Here is a 20,982-nt window from a genome sequence, read left to right on the forward strand (position 1 = left end):
AAACATACAACATACACGCATACACTTATACATGTGTATCTTTACTTCAAGACATCACTATTTGACTTAGGTATCGGAGGGCCTGTGTAGGGAAAGATCTTTACGTGCATTTTGACTGTTTCTATGCTATAAACCCTGTCGGTGCCACATACGTGAAGACTCTCCAAATTTTTTCGGAGACCAATCACAAGAAAACTCTTTAGGAAGCAAGTTCACTGAAGACTCATTTGGGGACCTCTAAAGCCTCGACTCTCTTGGACAACGGATTGAGCCTAGTACCCCAGACCTTGGAACTCTATTGAGGACTCTACATTAGTTCTTCCCTAAGATAAATAAATTTAATTATTGTAGTTAAGCAACAATAATTTGGCACAGTATGTGGGAATTGAGAAAAAAGTCATCCCGTTTGGTAGAGCCCATCCATTCACATGAGGATGCCATGCTCCCGCCCTAGCCTGTAATACCTCCAAATGCATCACTCTCTAAATTCTCTTAGAAGGCACCGGGGAGCTTATGCAAGGCTTTTCTCTTATTATTATGAGCCTTCCAAGACTTTTCCCCTATTATTATGTCGGCCTCTGAGGGAAAAACATACCTCTCATCTTGTATCATGAGTGTTCTTTGGTCTAGTCGATCGAGAACTAGTCGAGGAAAGTGGGAAAGTGTTGTACCACTCAAAATGGTAAGGTTCTCTTGGGAGGAAGGTTATTTCGAGAGCAAGGCACTTTCTGGTGAATTGACTCTTTAATCGACTGTAATCATTTCTGGAATATAAAATCTTTTTCGGAAAGAGCTTCTCTCTGGACTATGTAGAATCCTCTCTGGACTGCATAGAATCTTATCTAGAGAGAGATTCTCTCCAGACTAAATAGAATCTTTTTTGGAGAGAGTTTGTCTCTAAACTAGTAACTTTGATCCCGCATGATGTAAGTCGCGTGCCTCTCAAGATGTGGGATATGTGCCCTATAAATACCTAACTACAAAACTCAACAAGTGATTATTTTTTTGACATCCGGTAAATTAGAGAGACTGAGAGTATTCTTTGATTATTTTTTCGACATCCGATAAATTAGAAAGACTGAGAGTATTCTTTGATTATTTTTTTGACATCCGGTAAATTAGAGAAACTGGGAGTATTCTTAGTTTTCTTTTGGGTAATTAATTGCATGCTTTAAGTACCTAAGCGTCGGAGGTCTTCACGAGTGAGCATCCCCCGCAAGCCTTCTAATCTATTTTGTTGGTGTTAACAGTGATACAAAGAAAGCCAATTAAAGTACTATTCCTTCCTAAGAGGATCATATCCTTTCTAGAAGCCAAATAAATCCTTCTTGAGAGACTCACCAATTCTCTCCGAAAGTTGTCAGCACATCTTCTCGGAAGAGCTTCATAATTCCCAGAAGCCATCCACATCCTTCCCGGAAGAATACTATCTCTTCTTGAAAGCCTCACATCTCAGACACATCCATTCCCGAGAGACATTCTGTCTAGAGACTTATTTCTTTCGAGTGAATAATTTCTTTTGGGAGACTCTTTTCTTTCGGAAGACTAATTTTTTTTGGGAGATCATTTCTCTCTGGAGACTCATTCCACATTCTAACAAGCGTTGTCAATCCAAAGATTATTCCCACATTACAAATCTTGATTGTTGTATTTCAACAATAACAATTTGGCGTCGTCCGTGGGAAAATGAACAAGAAGATAAATTGTGAATTGCTATGAATGACAAGCACTTATAACACCCTGATAGTATGTTATGGCTATGTAGATAGTATTATTCTAGGAAATTCTCATTATGTGAGGGAAATAACTTGGAGAATTATTTTGGCATGTGCAAGGTGGCTTAAAGGACTAAGAAAGGATTAAGGAAGTTAAAGGGGAATGTGTGACAAGTCAAACAAGAGCAAGCAAAGGGGTAGAATATTCAAAGTTAAATGGAGAAGGAAAAGTCAAAATTATGGGCTGAGGTGGAAGTGCTGAAATGCAAGGTAAATGGATATTAAATGTAAGGAAATGAAATGTAAATGTGGTCTTTAAATATGCTTAAGTGGGCAGAAAAATAGGGGATTAAATTAAATCAAAATTTTAAGTATTTTGCTACAACACTCACCCTGTATTGCCATTTTTTTTTATCCTTTTTTCCAGTTATAATGAAGGTTATTTAGCAGCTCAAATCATTAAAAAAAAAGAGTGAGGCATTTAGAGTTGCCAGTGCACGAGTGTAATCATAGTAGAAATTTATATTTTCTTGGTAAGTCCAAGTCGATTCACAGGGAGATTACTCATGGAAGGAGGTAATCACACCAAGTCACTTAACTTCACGAATATGAGTATTGTTTAAACTGATAGTAATTATATGTTGTCTGGATATGGTGAAATCTTGGGTTAAGAAAATTCGAGTGCCAAGCTCAACTGATTCCCATATAGTTTTCTTTGGAGTAATAGAATGTTCAGATTGCTTGAGGTTTGGTCATTAAATACACCACCGAGATAATGATAACTCTGGTTCTAGCAATCCCGTACATGGCATGGAGGATTCTATGTTAAGCAGCTATCATAAATCAGTGTGTAAATAATGTTTTACAAAGATGATCATTTGGGCTTGGGTATGAGAACGTTTCCAGGTTAAGCAATCCCCATACATGGCATGGAGACTCTAGGTTAGACATATGAACCAATCCAAGCTTGAAGTTTTTAAATGAAGAACAACTCTCAAGCTTTCTTAGTTTCTGTTATTGAACATTTGAAGTTCGGTTACCTTGGGTAATAAGAGGCATTGGACACTATCCTTGCCTTGTCCCAAGTTTAGAGTTAGCCATATATCTTCATGAAAAATAAATAGCTTGAATTAAACTCAGCAGATAGGTAATGAATAGAATGAAAACAAACAATAACGATAGCTGTAAGATGAACTACTGTTGTACTGAATACTAAAAGAAAGAGAAACTACAACTGGTAATGAATTTGCAATAAATTAAAAGAATAAACGATGAATGAGAATCAAAGTGTGTGTTTAAAAGTACAGACCAACATACATAGTGTAAAGGAAAAGACTACTTTCTACTGATTTCAATCTAATTCTAAGCATAAAAAGAGTTTTCTATTTTTGTCCCCTACTGTCTTGATTCCCAAGAGGATCATCCCTTTTTAAACTCGTCGCACATGGAGGAGAGGGATCACTTGGTGAAAAGTTGCCCAAAAAGTTGGTTGAATTTATCGCTCGTACCACTGCGTTCATTTGTGCATTTGAACTCTTTCTTCGAAATGTTATTCGAATGAGTGGAGAAGGCATTCAAATGACAAGCTTAATTTCCTTGAGTTGCTCATGTCATTCGAATGAGTGCAAGGGTTATTCGAATGAATTTCCCTTTTACTGTTCATTTCCTTGCTGATTTTCTTTAATCATTCGAATGCAACAATGACTACATACGGATGAATTTTGATTTTGCTTTCTGATTTCTTCTATGCATTCGAATGAATTTGGCAACATTCGAATGGGCTTATTTTCATGCGAATGGGTTTGACTTATTCGAATGACCTTGATTTCTCGATTCACTGCTTCATATTTGAATTGATCTAACGTCATCCAAATGAGTAACTGGTGGTCTTGACATTCAAATGAGTGCAAAGATCATTCGACTGACTTTACCTCAAGTTCTTCTTCTTCTTTCTTTATTGGGTTGCTCATCTTCATCTGCGTATACTCGATCATGCCTTAGAATGAATTATCTCGACCTTTGATCCTTACCCTCCATTGAATCCTGCAAACAAGTATTTTCTTTTTGACATTTTAGCTAATTAAATTCATCTGCGTATACTCGATCATGCCTCAAAATGAATTATCTCGACCTTTAGTCCTGACATGAAGGAAGTAGCAAGAAAGGAAGTGTTCAAGTTGTTAGATGCAGGAATCATCTAGACAAGTGATCTGCCATCACATTCTCTACTCCTTTCTTGTCTCTAATTTCAATGTGAAATTCTTGCAGGAGTACGAACCATCGAATAAGATGCAACTTGGCATCTTGCTTGGTAAGAAAATACCTCGGTGCAGCATGGTAAGTGTACACAATCACTTGTGAACCTACCAGGTATGATCTAAACTTATCAAGGGCAAAGACAATAGCCAACAACTTTTTTTTTGTGATGGTATAATTCTTTTGGGCTTCATTGAGTGTTCAACTAGCATAATGAATGGCATGGGGTTTCTTATCCTTTCTTTGCCATAGAACAACTCAGATTGCAAAGTCACTTGCATCACATATTAACTTGAAGGGTAATGACCAATCAAGAGGTTGTATGATGGGTGCAGAAACAAGTGCTTTCTTTAATTTTTTGAAGGAAATTTAGCAATCTGATGTCCATTTGAATGGAGCATCCCGAGTGAGCAAATGACACAATGGTTTTGTTATGGTGCTGAATGAGGAAATAAATCTCCTATAGAATCCGACATGAACAAGAAAAGACCTAATGTCTTTGACATTTCTAGGGACGGGGAGTTTTTGAATTACTTCAACTTTGGACTTGTCTACTTCAATCCCCCTAATTGAGACAATATGGCCTAAGACAATGCCTTGATTAACCATGAAGTGACATTTTTCCCAATTGAGCACAAGATGGGTTTCTTCACAACAAATCAGTACTTTCTCTAAGTTCTCCAATCAAGTTTCAAAACTGCTTCCATGTATAGAAAAATCATCCATGAATACATCCACAATGTGTTCAACCATTTCACTGGATATGCTCATCATGCACCTTTGAAAGGTGGCTGGGGCATTGCATAATCCAAAAGGCATGCATCTATATGCTCATCATGGTTGGGATCAGCTCATTCTTTTCATTCTTAACCATAGTGACTCCGGATCATTTTAGCACTACCTGAGTTGCACTAACCCATTTTGAATCAGAGATAGGGTAAATGATTCTTGCATCTAACAACTTGAACACTTCCTTTCTTACTACTTCCTTCATGTTTGGGTTCAGTGTCCTTTGCATTTGCCTGACTAGTTTTGCATTTTCTTCGAAAAAGATTATATGGGTGAAAATCAAAGGACTGATTCCTTGCAAGTCTACTATGGACCATCCTATAGCCTTCTTGTGTGCTTTCGAAACATTGATCGGTTCTCTCTCTTGGTAGGGAGTCAAACTAGAAGAAATGATGACTAGGAGTGTCTCCCCTTCACCTAGAAAGGTATACTTCAACTCATTTGGCAATGGCTTCAATTCAGGTGTGGGTGGGTGACTCTTAGGTGATGGCTTACTATCCAAAGAACCCAAAGGTTCTAACTTAGAAATCCATCTAGACATGGTTGTCTCCCAATCACTTCTGACGCTTTCCATCTCTCTCTTCTCTTCTACTTCCTGATTTTCTACACTTGAGTTTGTGAATTCTTTCTTGAAATAATCCTCAGTTAGTGTGTGAATTAGATCGACCTCCTCTACCTCGCTCTCAATATTCTGCTGTTTGGAGACTCTAAAGATGTTCATTTCCACAGTCATGTTTCCAAAAGATAACTTAAGTACTCTATTCCTACAGTTAATGATTGCATTTGAGGTGGCTAGGAATGGTCTACCAAGAATAACTGGAACATGAGGTTGATGACCATGGTGGAGCTGAGTATCCAGAACTATGAAATCCACTGGAAAATAAAATTTATCGACTTGAACTAAAACATCCTCCACTATACCTTTTGGAAACTTGACTGATCTATTCGCTAGTTGCAAGGTGACTCTGGTAGGCTTAAGTTTTCCTAATCCCAACTGTTGGTACACACTATATGGCAACAGATTGACACTTGCCCCTAAGTCTAGGAGTGCTTGATCAACCTTCTGATTTCCTATGATGCACGAGATGGTGGGGCAACCAGGGTCTTTGTATTTTGGAGGTGTTTTTAGTTGCAAAATAGCACTAACCTGTTTAGTCAAGAATGCTCTTTCATAGACATTTATTTTTCTTTTCACTGTACACATGTCTTTTAAGAATTTGGCATACGAAAGTGTTTGTTTTATTGCATCCAACAATGGAATGTTTATTCTAACTTGTTTGAACACCTCGTATATGTCTGCATTTTGTTTCTCTCTTTTTGTTTGATTCAGTCTCTGTGGCAAGGGTGGTTTAGGCTTGTATTGACTTTCTCCCACAATGTTTTTGCCCTTTTCATCTTTTTTTAGTTTTTCATGTTTTTCCTCCAAGGCTAACTCAGTTGATTTTTCTTCCTAGGTGGGCTGACTTGTCCTAGGATCATCTGGTTTTTCAATTGTTTTTCCACTTCTTAGAACAGTTATGGCCTGGACTTGTTCGTGAGAAATGGGTTCACTAGCAGTTGCTTCCACCTGGTTTGTTTGTTTGATTGGATTTGGGTTGGGCTGAGATGGAAAACGTCCAGGTTCTCTAATGCTAAGATTTTGGGTCAGTTTGGTGAGTTGACATCTAATGTCTTCCATGGCTCTATTGGTTTGGTCTTGAAATTTAGCCACTTGTGCATTAGTTCCTATCTATCCTTGCATGAACTGATGAAGAGTGTCTTCCAAAGATCTCCTATGAGGAGGTTGGTAAGAACTAGATGAAGATACTTGATTAGGTTGAAACTGCTATGTTTGTGAAGGAAAAAAGGTCAGAGTATGGTTTCCAAAGTCATTTCTCCCAAAGAAGTTTGGGTGGTTAGGATTATTTGGGTGGTAAGTGTTGAAATTTGAGTTATGACCACCTGAATGATAATTTCCTCCCTGACTCTGATTGGAGTATTGCCTTCCTTCAGAAGCATGTGAGTGTGTACTATTGGTCTAGCCATACAAAACCTCTTTCAAAGTAGGCAATGTAGGACATTCATCAAGTTTGTGATTGTTTGTTTCACACACAACACATTTTACCTCAATTTCATTCACTGTTTGGGGTTTTTTGATTTCCAGATTCTCTATCTTATTGGTTAATGCAGCTAACCTTGAACTCAAATCATCATTTTCACTCAGCTGGTACCTTCCCCTGGGTTGTGGTTGGTCTCTCAGATCACTGGAAGAGATCAGTCCTACCTCCTAATTTCTAGTATTTTCTGCCAGCGAATCAAAGAACTGAAAAGCCTCATTCGGAGTCTTTTCATAAAACTCTCCGTTACACATGGTGGACACTAGCATTTTCAGATGAGGATTGAGAGCATCATGAAAGAAACTGACCACTCTCCATTGTTCAAAAGCATGGTATGGGAAAGCATAAAGAAGGTCCTTAGACCTTTCCTATGGTCTAGGCAAAGTTTTCATTGGATTTGCACACAAAGTTCATTATTTGTCTTTGGAGAGTGGTAGTTCTATTGGCAGGGAAGTACTTTTTCAGGAAGGTTGTTTGCATCTCTCTCCAAGTTCCTATGGACCTAGGAGGAAGAGTGTTTAACCACATCTTATCCTTATCTTTAAGTGAAAATAAGAAGAGTTTCAATCTTATGACATCCTCGTTCACTATATGATTCATGCAAGTGCTACATAATTCCTCAAATTCCTTCATATGGGTGTAGGGGTTTTCAAAATCCATACCATGGAAAGTTGGAAACAGTTGGATGGTGCCAAGTTTGAAGTTGAACCTATGATGATTGATAGGAAGAATAATGCATGAGGGAGTTGTTTGCCTAGGAGGATGGAGATACTCCCTGAGAGGTCTGATCATTTCTTGATCAATGGGATCAAGTTCATCATGGTCACTACCATGTGCAGACATGTTCTTATGTTGAGACATGAGTGAATGTAGCAGTGAAAGTTCAAAATCAGATAGAGAGTTTTTCGATTGGCTAAAATGCAATTCTTGCTCCACAACTCTACTAGATCTAAGTCTCATACACAACACCAAACTAAAAAGAAACTAAAAACTAAAGGAAAGAAAATAATTAAATGATCAAAATAAATTGGAAATGATTACTTACTTACCTTAATCTCCCCGGCAACGATGCCAGAATTTGCTACAACACTCACCCTATATTGCCACTTTTTATCCTTTTTCCAGTTATAATGAAGGTTATTTAGCAGCTCAAATCATAAAAAAAAAAAAAAAAAGAGTGAGGCATTTAGACTCGTCAGTGCACGAGTGTAATCGTAGTAGAAATTTATATTATTTGGGTAAGTCTGAGTCGATTCAAATGGAGATTACTCATGAAAGGAGGTAATCACACCAAGTCACTTAACTTCACGAATATGAGTATTGTTTAAATTGAGAGTAATTACTTGTTGTTCGGTTATGGTGAAATCTTGGGTCAAGACAATTCAAGTGCCAAGCTCAACTGATTCCCATATAGCTTTCTTTGGAGTAACAGAATGTTCAGATTGCTTGAGGTTTAGTCATTAAATATACCACCGAGATAATGATAACTCTGGTTCTAGCAATCCCTATACATGGCATGGAGGATTCTATGTTAAGCAGTTATCATAAATCAGTGTGTAAATAACGTTTTACAAAGATGATCATTCGGGCTTGGGTATGAAAACGTGTCTAGGTTAAGCAATCCCCATACATGGCATGGAGACTCTAGATCAGGCATACGAACCAATCTAAGCCTGAAGTTTTTAAATGAAGAACAACTCTCAAGCTTTCTTAGTTTCTGTTATTGAACATTTGAAGTTCGGCTACCTTGGGTAATAAGAGGCATTAGACACTGTCCTTGCCTTGCCCCAAGTTCAGAGTTAACAACACATCTTCATGGAAAATAAATAGCTTGAATTAAACTTAGCAGATAGGTAATGAACAGAATGAAAACAAGCAATAACGATAGCTATAAGATGAACTATTGTTGTATTGAATGCTAAAAGAAAGATAAACTACAATTGGTAATGAACTTACAATAAACTAAAAGAACAAATGATGAACAAGAATCAAAGTGCGTGTTTAAAAGTGCAGACCAACATGCAGAATATAAAGGAAAAGACTACTTTCTACTGATTCCTATCTGATTCTAAGCATAAAAAAAGTTTTTTGTTTTTGTCCACTACTGCCTTGATTTCGAGGAGGATCATCCCTTTTTAAACTTGTTGCGCTTGGAGTGTTAGATATGAATAGCAATGGCACCAACACCAAGAAGGGGTGAATTGGGTTGTTTTTAAAAAAATTGATTAACCTTGAAAATCCTTTTGATGAAAAATGAGATTTTAGTGAAAGAGATGATTAATGAAATGCTTGGAACAATAAATGAAACAAAGAGCACAAGAAAATAAGAGACACACCGATATATAGTGGTTCGGTTTAAACCAAGCCTAATCCACTACCTTAGCTCCTCACTAAGGATTTTTCAATCAATCCACTAAAAACCTCCTATCTCTCCGAATAGGCCCTCTAGCAACAAGCTAGGAGATTACAACCTCTTGCTTAGACAAGCAAGCCCTCTAACACCAAGCTAAGTATTTCAACCCCTTGCTTCACCAAGCAAGTCCTCTAGTACAACAAGCTAGGAAAACCAAGAATAATACAAAAGGAGAGGATCTAAGAGTAGACACTCTTAGTTACAAGATCTCTCAATAGAAATACAAGACTTGAACAAAATAATATAAATGATAATAAAAGCCTTTAGAGAGAAAAATGAAGCACAAATGAAACAATGAAGCTCTTGAAAGAATGGACACTTGTAAGCTTGAAATCAATCCTCTTGGTTGTCTTGATTCATCCATTTGATCTCTATTTATAGAGCATCTCGAGCCCATTCAAAAATATAGCCGTTGGAGACTTGAACAGTGGAGAATCTAGCCGTTGGAAGCTGTTTGCGACATAAATTGTCGACATTTGATGAAGAACTGTCAACATTTTTTATGTAGGAACTGTCAACATTTAGATACAGAGAGCAATGTTTGAAACTGTCGACAGTTTCATAGAAACTGTTGACATTTTATAAAAACTGTCGACATCTTGAAACAAACTGTTGACAGTTTGCCAAGATAAAAATTCACTGCTTTGATGATACAATCCACAACATATTTACATTTATTTAGTTTAAGTAAATGTCTTTATTTTATTTTATTTATATTTTACCTTCCATTTACTTTAATACATAAATGTAAATAAGAAAACACCCCCATTTGGATTCAATAAAAATATCTAAAAAATCAAAAATCAAAATAATAAAAAAGTAGAATTTGGTTTTTAGTATAAACTTAGGATTTTGCGATTTTACCACCTCCAAGATATAGACTTTCTATTTCTTGAAAAATTCATTAAAATCATTTTAACACCAATGAATGTTAGCTATTGAAATACCGGGAAATAGTTTTTCAAAATGAAAACATTTTCTAATCTTCCAGACTTAGAAAAAATTATAGATAATTCGGTTTTCATTTCACATACGTACTTGAAATTGATTTTTGTTGAAAACCATAAACTTGACTCGATACTTGGGGATTAAAACCAAATGATGTTTTTCATTATCAAAACTAATCACAAGTGTAAAACATCATGGAGGAGGGGGATCAATTGGTGAAAAGTTTCCCAAAAAGTTGCTTGAATTTACCACTTGTGCCACCGCGCTCATTTGCGCATTTGAACTCTTTCTTCGGAATGTCAATCGAATGAGTGGAGAAGGCATTTGAATGACAAGCTTAATTTCCTTAAGTTGCTCATGTCATTAGAATGAGTGCAAGGGTCATTCGAATGAATTTTCTTTTTACTGTTCATTTCCTCGTTGATTTTCTTTAGTCATTCGAATGCAACATTGACTACATACGGATGGATTTTGATTTTTCTTTCTGATTTCTTCTATGCATTCAAATGAATTTGGCAACATTCGAATGGGCTTATTTTCATCCGAATGGGTTTGACTTATTCGAATGAACTTGATTTCTCGATTCACTACTTCTTATTTGAATTGAGCGAACCTCATCCGAATGAGTAACTGGTGGTCTTGACATTCGAATGAGTGCAAAGATCATTCGAATGACTTTGCCTCGGCTGCTTCTTCTTCTTTCTTTCTTGGGTTGCTCATCTTCATCTACGTATACTCGATCATGCCTCAGAAAGAATTATCTCGACCTTTGATCCTAACCCTCCATTGAGTCCTGTAAACAAGTATTTTTTTTGACATTTTAGCTCATTAAATTTATTATGGATTAATAAAATTATGACATCATTTTGATATTTTTGATCATCAATCATATATATATATATATATAAAGAAATAAGCTAGAAGAAAAAGCAATGTGAGGCGGTGGAGGATCGGGAGAGTCTTCTCCAGGTTCTAGGGCTGTGTTCCTTTCATTTCTCTTCTTCTTATAGCTGCTAGGGTTCTCAAGGAAGGGATTACAATGTAAGAAACTCAACCTCTAGCCTTAGCCTAGAACTCTGTGTTTTCCTCTATTTGTAGCTAAAAAGAGATGTAAATCTCCATGTATAACAACCTATAAGTTGGATTGAAGGTAGAGAAGGGCTGGGAATTGTTGAAGAATGAAGCTAAGGCAAGTTCTCATCATTTCTAATGATTGGAAGTCTGAAATTTTAGCTTTTGAAATGGTTTTTACAAAACTCTCTGTTTTGAGAGTAAAACAACTACATGATTGTAATATACTTCCTTCCTTTTGTTTAATGTCCTTGTAAATGCTTCCAAGGAGACTTTTTCTCCTTATTTTTCTTGGGAATGATGCCTCTTTTGCTAGGGTGAAGAATTGGCAAGAGTTTGATCCACTTTACCATGGTTTTGGATGTGAAAAATAGAGGATTAGGGTGTTGAGCCAAATTGCTCCAATCAACCTATTGTGTATTTTGATGTTTAACCAAATATAATTTTAGTAAAACTATTTTTGGTATATTTAAATCCCCTAATGGAATTTTTATATGCCTTATGGCGGAAAACTCATTTTAAGTATTATAGTATGTTGTGTATCAAAATGAGCCAAGAAATGCTATTTTTCTAAGTTTGGAAGATTAACACACTATAAGACGGACATATAAGAAAATATTTTCATTTTGAAAAACTATCTCTCGGTATTTTGATAGCTAATATTCACTGTTATTGAAATGATTTTTAATAAAATTTTCAAGAAATAAAATGTATGTATTTAGGGGTGGTAAAATCGCTAAATCTCGAATTTGTACTAAAATCAAAATTCTATTCTCTTATTGTTATGGATTTTGATTTTTTAGATATTTTTATTGAATCTAAATGGGGGGAGGGTACTTTCTTATTTACATTTATATATTAAAGTAAATGCAAGGTAAAATATAAATTAAAGAAAATGTGGACATTTACAAATGTAAATATGTTGTAATGTGTACATGGTATGTACTGTATCATCAAGCAAATCTAGTTTTTCTGAAAATTTGGACCGAGAGTTGACTCTTGGTGTGAGACAGTTGATTGTGGGTTATGTAGAGTTGAGGTAGTCGAGAGCAGGTTTTAGCCAGTCGATTGGGAGTCAACTATAGGCTAATGAGAGTCAACTGTGGGTGTCGCAGAGTCGACTGTCAGTTTTAACAGTCGACTTCCAGACTCCAACGGTCAAATTTTTCTAACTGTTATAAATCCGTTAAAAGCTTAAGTATATATATCAAGAAGAGTTTTTCTTGGAGAAGGCTAATGCACTATCAAGATCTATCATTCTAAAGCGCACCCAAGCTCTCAAGATTTCATTCAAAGCAATCTAAGGCTCAAGCTACAAAGATCAATCCATTTGGAGCCCAAGGCAAAGAAAAAGAAGTTTTCTTCTTGTTGGTAATTCTTATATCATTTGTATATTTTCCTTGTAATATTTGTTTTTGTATTCATATCGATATTAGTCCAAGTTTGTTGGATATATGATTGTTTATTTTTATTAATTGTGGATTATGAGTGGCATCCTAGAGCCCGTTGTAATCTAGGTGGGTTGTATTAGTTTCCGGGGTGAGCTAAGGGAAAAACCTTGGTGTGGTGTAAAAGTTTCCTAGGTGAACTCGTTGGAAAACCTAGGTGTGGTATAATGGAACCTCAAGTGTCGAGTTGACCTTGAAAGAGTGAACATAGGTGTTGGAGACACTGAACCACTATATATCTTGTGTTAATATTGTGTTTGTTTGTGTATTTATGTTGTTATCACTCCCAAATAACATATATATATATTTATAACAAGTATTTTATTTGTATAAGAAAGCTCAAGAGTTTTAAAAATAAAAGAATTCTATTTAATAAGTTTTTATCACTCAATTCACCCCCCATTTTGAGTGACCATTGTGTGTCAAGGGACCAACATTTGGGTTCTATTAGTCGATGGATTTCATTCCAGAGACCAATTTATCGACTAATGCCAATGCATCCGTCGACCAATTTCTCCTGTTTTGGCCCAAATGCTTCCTATAAGCTTGGAAACCTTTTTCCTCCCTCTTAAATCTTGTCACCCTATCCTTGAGTGAATCCCATGCATTTCAAACATGATTATATGATTATACTTAGCATTGTGCATGTTATTTACAAAAGATCTTATGCATTGGTTTTGTGTGAGACATGATGTTTATGCTTATGCATGGCATGGTTTTGGGGATTCTACGTGATACTTAATATGTGTTGCGGACGAGATTCGCTGGGATATATCTTTCACGACATTAAGCCAAAAGCTCTAGTGGGCTATAATATTGGACGCGTGTCAAGCTCGAGTAGGCTAAAGTGCCAGACTCATGTGGGACTTAGATCCCTTGATATGGTGATGTTTATAGCTAAGTTGTGGAAACATGCACCTTATTCTCTACACATGTTCATTTGTGGCTTAACTCTAGCATATTATGGGTGCATGTTGTTACATGATCATGATTCATATGTCTTCGTTTCTCTTTTCCATAAATGCTTGAGTAGGGGTGTTTATTATCATCTATGATTCAGCCTTGGTACTCTTATTACCCCTTTTATTTGATTATACTTGCTAGGCTTCGTAGCTCACTTGTGCTTGCATCGTTTTAGCCAGAGGCAAGTCTAAAGAAGATAGGGAGCCAAGCAATGTGGGGTCCAGTGTCTAGAAGTGTATAGAGCTATTCCAGCAAGAATGTCTTTGGGGGATTTTGGCATGATGCCTGTTTGTAGATGTTTTTCTCTTCCAAGGGTCATATATTAGTTTCTTTCAGATGTTATGGGATATAATCCCATTGTATATGATAGTATTTGATGTTCATTTTTGTATATATCCTTGTTGTTGGTTATAAGATGAGTATGGTATTTTCCTTCTATGACTCAACAGGTACCGTTCTTCTTGACGCTTCTCCCTTGGATCCTTCCGTCGGGGTTTCCCTAGGATAGGGTCATCATAAGTTTGGTATCAAACCAGGGTAGAGATAAGTCTCTATACACGTAGGCATGTTGGGTAGAGTTAAGGGGATGTCTTAAGAATGGATGTGAGTTTAGTTGTAGAATTAAATTTTTGGGTATGCTGGTTGTGCAAGAAAGATGAGTACCCGTAGGGGATGACTGACTACCGACCCACAGCTAAGGTCAAGGTCGAGCTTAAGCTAAGCTTGCACGTGAGTCTGCCAATAAGCCCAGTGGAGATTAGCACCAGGACATGGTGGAAGTGCGAGGGACTTTCGAGGGAATGATGAGGACTATGGAAATACTCGCAGCTAATCAGGTGAGGCAGGGTCAGATATGCTGGGGGATCAAAGGGGATCCAACTAGTAGTGATGAAGGGCAAACTTCAAATCTTGTGGTTCAGGGAGCAAATGGCAATACTAGAAGTCAGTTGCTCAAGAAATTTATGGCTCTTAGACCACTAGAATTTTATGAAAGTATGGACGTTGCATTTGTGGGGACCTAGACGTTATCTATAGAAAAGCATCTTCAGGCTATGGATTGTATTGATAGATAAGGGGGTGCAATTAGCTACTTTTCTCTTAAGAGGTGACACAAAGCGATGGTGGGAGATGGTTCGACAATGGTTTGGAAATCGAGATCCACTGTGGGAGGAATTCTAGGTAACATTTAATGAGCACTTCTTTCCTGACAAGATACAGGAGCAGAAGATATATGATTTCATCGAGCTGGTGCAAAGTAGCAACATAGTGGCTTAATATGAGGGAGTTTACTTCCTTAGCTCAATTTACTTCGGACTTGATATCTACAGAGGCCAAAAAAAAGGCTAAGTTTCAGAGAGGCCTTCAAGTAGAGATTCGCCATGCCTTGGTTGGAGCGAGGATCTTGGATTTCCCTACTATTGTACATCAGGCTTATGCTATTGAAAGATATTTAAATGAATTCAAAGTAGGAAATAACCATAAAAAGAAGTAGAGACATCTCATGGGCCTAGTAGGAGCAAGAAAAGAAAGTGGGAGGCACGACCAGTGCGAGGTATGGTAAATCCTCCATTATGTAATACTTGTGGAAAGAGCTATAAGAGAATCTTCCATTTTGGGGGCGGTGTATGTTATTTGTGTGGACAGATGGGACATTAGAGTAAGGATTTCCCATAGCGTTAGGGGATAGTGATCACAACCAAGGACATAGATGTGATGTGTTATCGGTGTCGCCAGAAAGGACACCGAGTAGATAGTTGCCCAAGGCCACCCCAACCTCGTTTAGAGGATAGCGATTTAGCGGATAGGGACCCAGATTTACTCAGAGACTGCCTATGCCGAGAGGAGTAGTTTAGCAAACAGTGACACCACTAGCACAACACCCAACAACTTTTTATAGACCCCATATGTAGGGGAGAGTGTTTGCCCCTAGGGCAGCTGATGTTGAGAAGGGTAATGAGACAGTGCAAGGTATATTTTCCTTATATGGCATAAACGTATGTGTGCTTTTTGACACAAGTTCCACTCATTCATTTATTGCTCCACATGCTATGTGTCATGTTTTTATCCCTAAGACTCATTTACCATATCATTTAGCGGTGGTTACTCCGGGAGGCATAGTTTTATTGGGCAGTGAAGTCCTTAGGGATTGTGAAATTAAAGTATGTGACAGGGAGTGTCCTGGTGATTTGGTAGTGTTGGATATTAAATATTTTGATCTTATTCTAAGTATGGATTGGTTGTTTCGGCATTATGCTAAATTTGATTATCGGTAGAAGATCATTCACCTTGAGTTGCCTCAGTAACCTACTATTGTTTATAGAGGGATTAAGCCAGTCAGTTCCACTCCTATGATTTTGGTAATGAAAGTAGAAAAGTTAGTGCGGCATGGGTGTGAAGCATACCTAGCCTTTATGACGAAGAGTGTAACAACCCGCTCCCACTTACGGGCGCCACCGGTAAATAATCGATCAGATTACTCACCTGACGAACCATAACTGAAGGGTTGGACTATGTTTCAATAGGAAACGCCCTAGGTGGGAACTAGGCTTCGTCCTTCCCTTCGCTTCATTTGGGAATCGATCCTAACTCAAACAAGAAAATACAGTGGACCGGGACCTGAAACCCGAGTGAGCTTCACTTTTCTCCAGCTAGCCTCATAGCAAGCCAAATGTGACCTAGGCACAAAACTAGCATAACAAATACTTCGCTAAGTATTGGGGATTTATGAGAACATACCTCGTTGATCTTTACCCGATCCGAACTAGGCTCCACCAACTAAAGCCATATACATCCCAATATTTCACAATCAACTATGCCACTGTGATGATTAAACAAACTAGATACCATCCAGTGCTCAACAACATTTACATCCAATCACAAGAATAAATATACATGATAAACGCATAACATATAACTCGGGCAACACTGCTAGTTGCCCCTATCAACCTACCGGCACCATCCCTGCTTGCATCTGGACTTGCATCATCTACAATATGGGGTAAAACCTCATGAGTCATAAAGACTTAGTAAGGGTGCAATGCATGTAAATATGAATATAACCATGTTTATGTATACCAAATGCATGCAAATGAGGCTAAGCCCATTCATCCTCACAACCCACCAAGGTTTGAGGCATTAACCTATCAGCCCCTACAACACTAGTCCTCCATATGGCCATTGATCCACTAGATCTCACATCACGCAAATGATAAACACTACATGCAAATGTTATATAAAAACATTAACAAACATATTTACCAACTTGCAAGGCCACCTCCACATGGGGCCATCCTTTACCTAGCTCGAAGCCTCCTCTCTGATTCGGCACGAACTCCAGCTTGAGTCTCAACTCTTCTAGGATCACCGTCTTCCCGGTCGAACCTAGATACCAATCACACAAAAAAAACCCCACAGTATCAGACATTAATCAATGCCTTCGCTTTTGCTTACACTGCAAAATCACTCATCAACACTATCTCCAAACAACACCAACCACGACATAAACCAGTCATCAACAATTTTTCAAAAAACCCCACCCAAGGGTTCAATCCAACAACACTACACAATTCATTATCTCACATAATGGAAATATTCTGAAAAGAATTAATTAACTTACCTCAGATAATCGGGAAGAGAAAATCGGTTAATCGCTCATATTGGTACTACCCATTGGACTTCCACAATGCGATCGGATTCCCATTTTGAGCCTTCGGCATAGTCCTCGATCCCTGAATTAATTTTCAGACCTTTCCCCTAATTTTTCTGGAATTTTTCAGGATTTTTCCCTATTTTTCTCCTTTATGTTCTTTTATTTTTTTTCTTTTCTTTTATTTCTTTTCCTTTCTTTCTTCTCCCACACGCGGCTTCTTCTTCTTCTTCCTCGCGCCATGCCTGCGTGCACATCAACGGCCGCCCACCACCGCTGCTTGCCCCCGTTTCCATTGTCGACCGCCGCCGCCTGCAACACCATCGTCAACAGCCCCAGCTTTGTCGCACACAGAGGCCACCATCGCAGCCTGCACCTCCAACCATCACCGGCCTCCCCTGCTCGCATAGTGTTACCATGGACGACCTTCGCTGCTACAGGCCACGACTGCCTCCAGCTACCATCGGCCCAACCATCCTCCATCGGCTACTCCAGCTCCGATGCTGCCTCCGCTCTGCCGCACGCCATGGCCGCTGCTCGCCTCAACCGCTGCCGCTGCTTCAATCGTCGGCCATGGCAGCTACTACCACGGTCAATCTTCCCTCTCTCTCACATTGCTCTCTCTCTCTCTCTCTCTCTCTCTTGCGAGCTTTTTCTCTTGGCCATTTCAAATGGCAGAGACTAGGAAGCTTCCTCACACACACGCGCGCCTATATATATATATATTACACATTAAACCCCCATATATCTCATAATTTCACTTGAGGAATTAATAATTGCACTTGGGGATTTTATAATTACACTTGGACCCTCCAAGTTTTAATTAAAACCATCAAGCTTCACAATTCCTTAATTTTCTAAAAATTAATGATCGGTATTTACTCAAAAATGTCGATTTTGTCCTTGCGTCTGCACGGAACCTTTATTCCACCCAAAAACACTTAAGGGTTGCCTTATTCTCAAAACCGGACCACCCCTAGGGTCCCCTCAGTTTCCCAGAGTTCCCTTACGACCATTTGGTACTAGCACCCATTCGGGCTTATACATAATTTATTCCAAAAATTATTCCCGATCGGACTGCTTCCAGCGTCATTATCCTCATCTCGAGATGCTCACCAATCTCTTGCCCTCTTCCCTGGACATCCAAGTCCCGGGCTTCCCGGACCACCCGAGGTTCTGCCAAAATAATCAAAATTTATTTATTTTCAATACCATGTAATACCGGGTATTACATTCCACCCCCCTTAAAGAATCTCGCCCTCGAAATTCAGTTTACCCTACTCTCCTGCCCAAGACAATCACATTCTCAGGCTACATGCCAAATTCTCATACTCGAGAAATTCATAGCCTATCCATTTCTCACATTTACCTCAGGCTATTCCCTCCATAAGGCTTCGCTTAGGCTTTTGGGTCCTCCGACTCTCGAGGACATTCATTAACCAAATATCGCTTTGGCCTCTTGCCAAACTGCATCACTAGTCGCTGGTCATGCTTACTGCAACGATGTCCATCTCTGAATGGATTTTTTTTGCCTCGAAGCATCGCTTTGCAGTCCACTTCCCATTTTCCCATTAATCGAAACAAACTCTCGCTAACATTGCATCACTGATCAGTTTACTATGATTTTACGCTGGTCTAACCAGCAATGTCTTAGCACTGATCATCAGTCACAATGTCACTTGTAGTGCCCACAAGACACTCTGACACCCATTCCACCATGGCATACTGCCATTTATTATAAGCATGCATAGTTTGAGTCGATCCTCATGGCAACCTCTCATTACCGATCAACTAACCATGCTAGCACTACATGGGAAGCAACCATTTGGCCCACCCAGCCAACTTTAACCATTTCATACATGGTCTTCTACCTTGACCAGTAGATCCTCATTTATTAATAAGATCAAGCATAACCGACATACCCAACACCATGCTAGGTAATTTCATATTGCAATCATATGTGCACTACCCGAGTCCACCTCGAGCTTGGCGATGCACGCACCATTACATTCTCACCTCGAGCTTAACCATGCTCGGGCCATAACCTTCTCCCAACCAGGAGTTCTTCGTATAAGCACACATAGATACTTTGACCTTCCTTACTGGTCAATATTACACGCTAGTAGGGGTCTCATACCCATACTGGGAAACTTTTCACTAAGCAACCCCCTTCAATTCTTCACCTAATTTCATCTTTCACCATCATACTCTATGCTAGGCCTTACCTTGGCTGTTAAACCCTACCGCGAGTCAGGGATCCTACCATTGCGCTTAAAGGCTTGGAACCATTAATGGACCCTCATCATCACCCATGATGCGTGGCACAAGTGATCAGCTCATTACCATCTGCACAATCACTTATTGCATCGCACCTGTAGGATGACTCGTGCCTTTGATCCCTTATCATAAAAAGCTAACATGGTTACACCCCCACCCTTGTAGCGATCTTCTAGCCAAATTCACTCGCCTAGCTTCAATTTCATTGGGACTTTTCAAATCCCATCATTTCTCAACAGGGCCTCTTACTCTGGAGGCACGAAACTTTTCGGCCAACTTAAATCAGGTTCATTCTCAATTCACAATAGACACTTGACTTAAACCATGCATAATGGTTCTCCTTGTCCTTCTCAACAATGACATACCAGGTTAGTAACGAATTTCTTTCCACAGTTGTTGCATCTCCACTCTTACAGGTTAACTTGACCCATACAACTCTAATCTTGGATTAATCTTTCTCTACCATCTTGCCATTTCTCGGATGACTAATTAATCCCTTGAAAAATCGTGGCTTTTCTCGGATTCTCCTTAAATCTTCTACTTCAATCAACTCACATCACTCGGTGGCGACCACATTGGCTTTAATGCCACCATCATCGGCTAGGTTGACCTCCTGCCATCGCTTGGTGCTACATCCAACGGTAACCGCGACTCCAGAGCCACCTACGCCACTGACCAACTACTTTCACGACACCTCACGACCATGGCCAGCGGCTGCTCGCCGCTGCTGCTATCACCGGTTGGAGCCTTCAGTCACCACTGCCTACCCCTACCCAGTCACCAATCGGCTCCACTAGCTGCTTCATTTCACACCCATTAACCCCTAACCACGAGGTTAAATCTCATCAATTGCCCACACTCGAAGGCATCCCTCTATTGTATTACTCACAACTTTCAGGTGATTTCATCACCTAAACACCATTCTTGGGAACCCATCTCGTCCCACGAGCTCTTCTTTCGAGCTCTTGTCATCCATTGGCAACATGTTAAATTCGCCCTCAACTTTCATCTAACTAACTCAATTAGCTCTAGCCAGATCGCCTGGCCCACCACCAACACAACCTTCCTCCAAGCACTACACTTACAATCATCGATTATGACTTCGATTTAAACTCCACCCACTGGAAATCACCCATGCCACTCCTATGGAATTCACATTTCCACTTAATGTCGTATGACTCACTTTCCTACTCAGGCATTTGCCATTACGCTGGCTTTCCCCGAGTGATCCCTCCTACTAGAGTTATAGCGCCTTAGGAAGCTTATCCCGTGTTATTGCTCCATGTTCAACTTTTCTTGGGAGAACATCTCAAGTTCCACCCAGGCTACATTTCAACTCTACTATCTATAACCCTCACTA

The sequence above is a fragment of the Diospyros lotus genome, chromosome 8 (assembly GCF_014633365.1).
Source record: "Diospyros lotus cultivar Yz01 chromosome 8, ASM1463336v1, whole genome shotgun sequence".
Taxonomy (NCBI): domain Eukaryota; kingdom Viridiplantae; phylum Streptophyta; class Magnoliopsida; order Ericales; family Ebenaceae; genus Diospyros; species Diospyros lotus.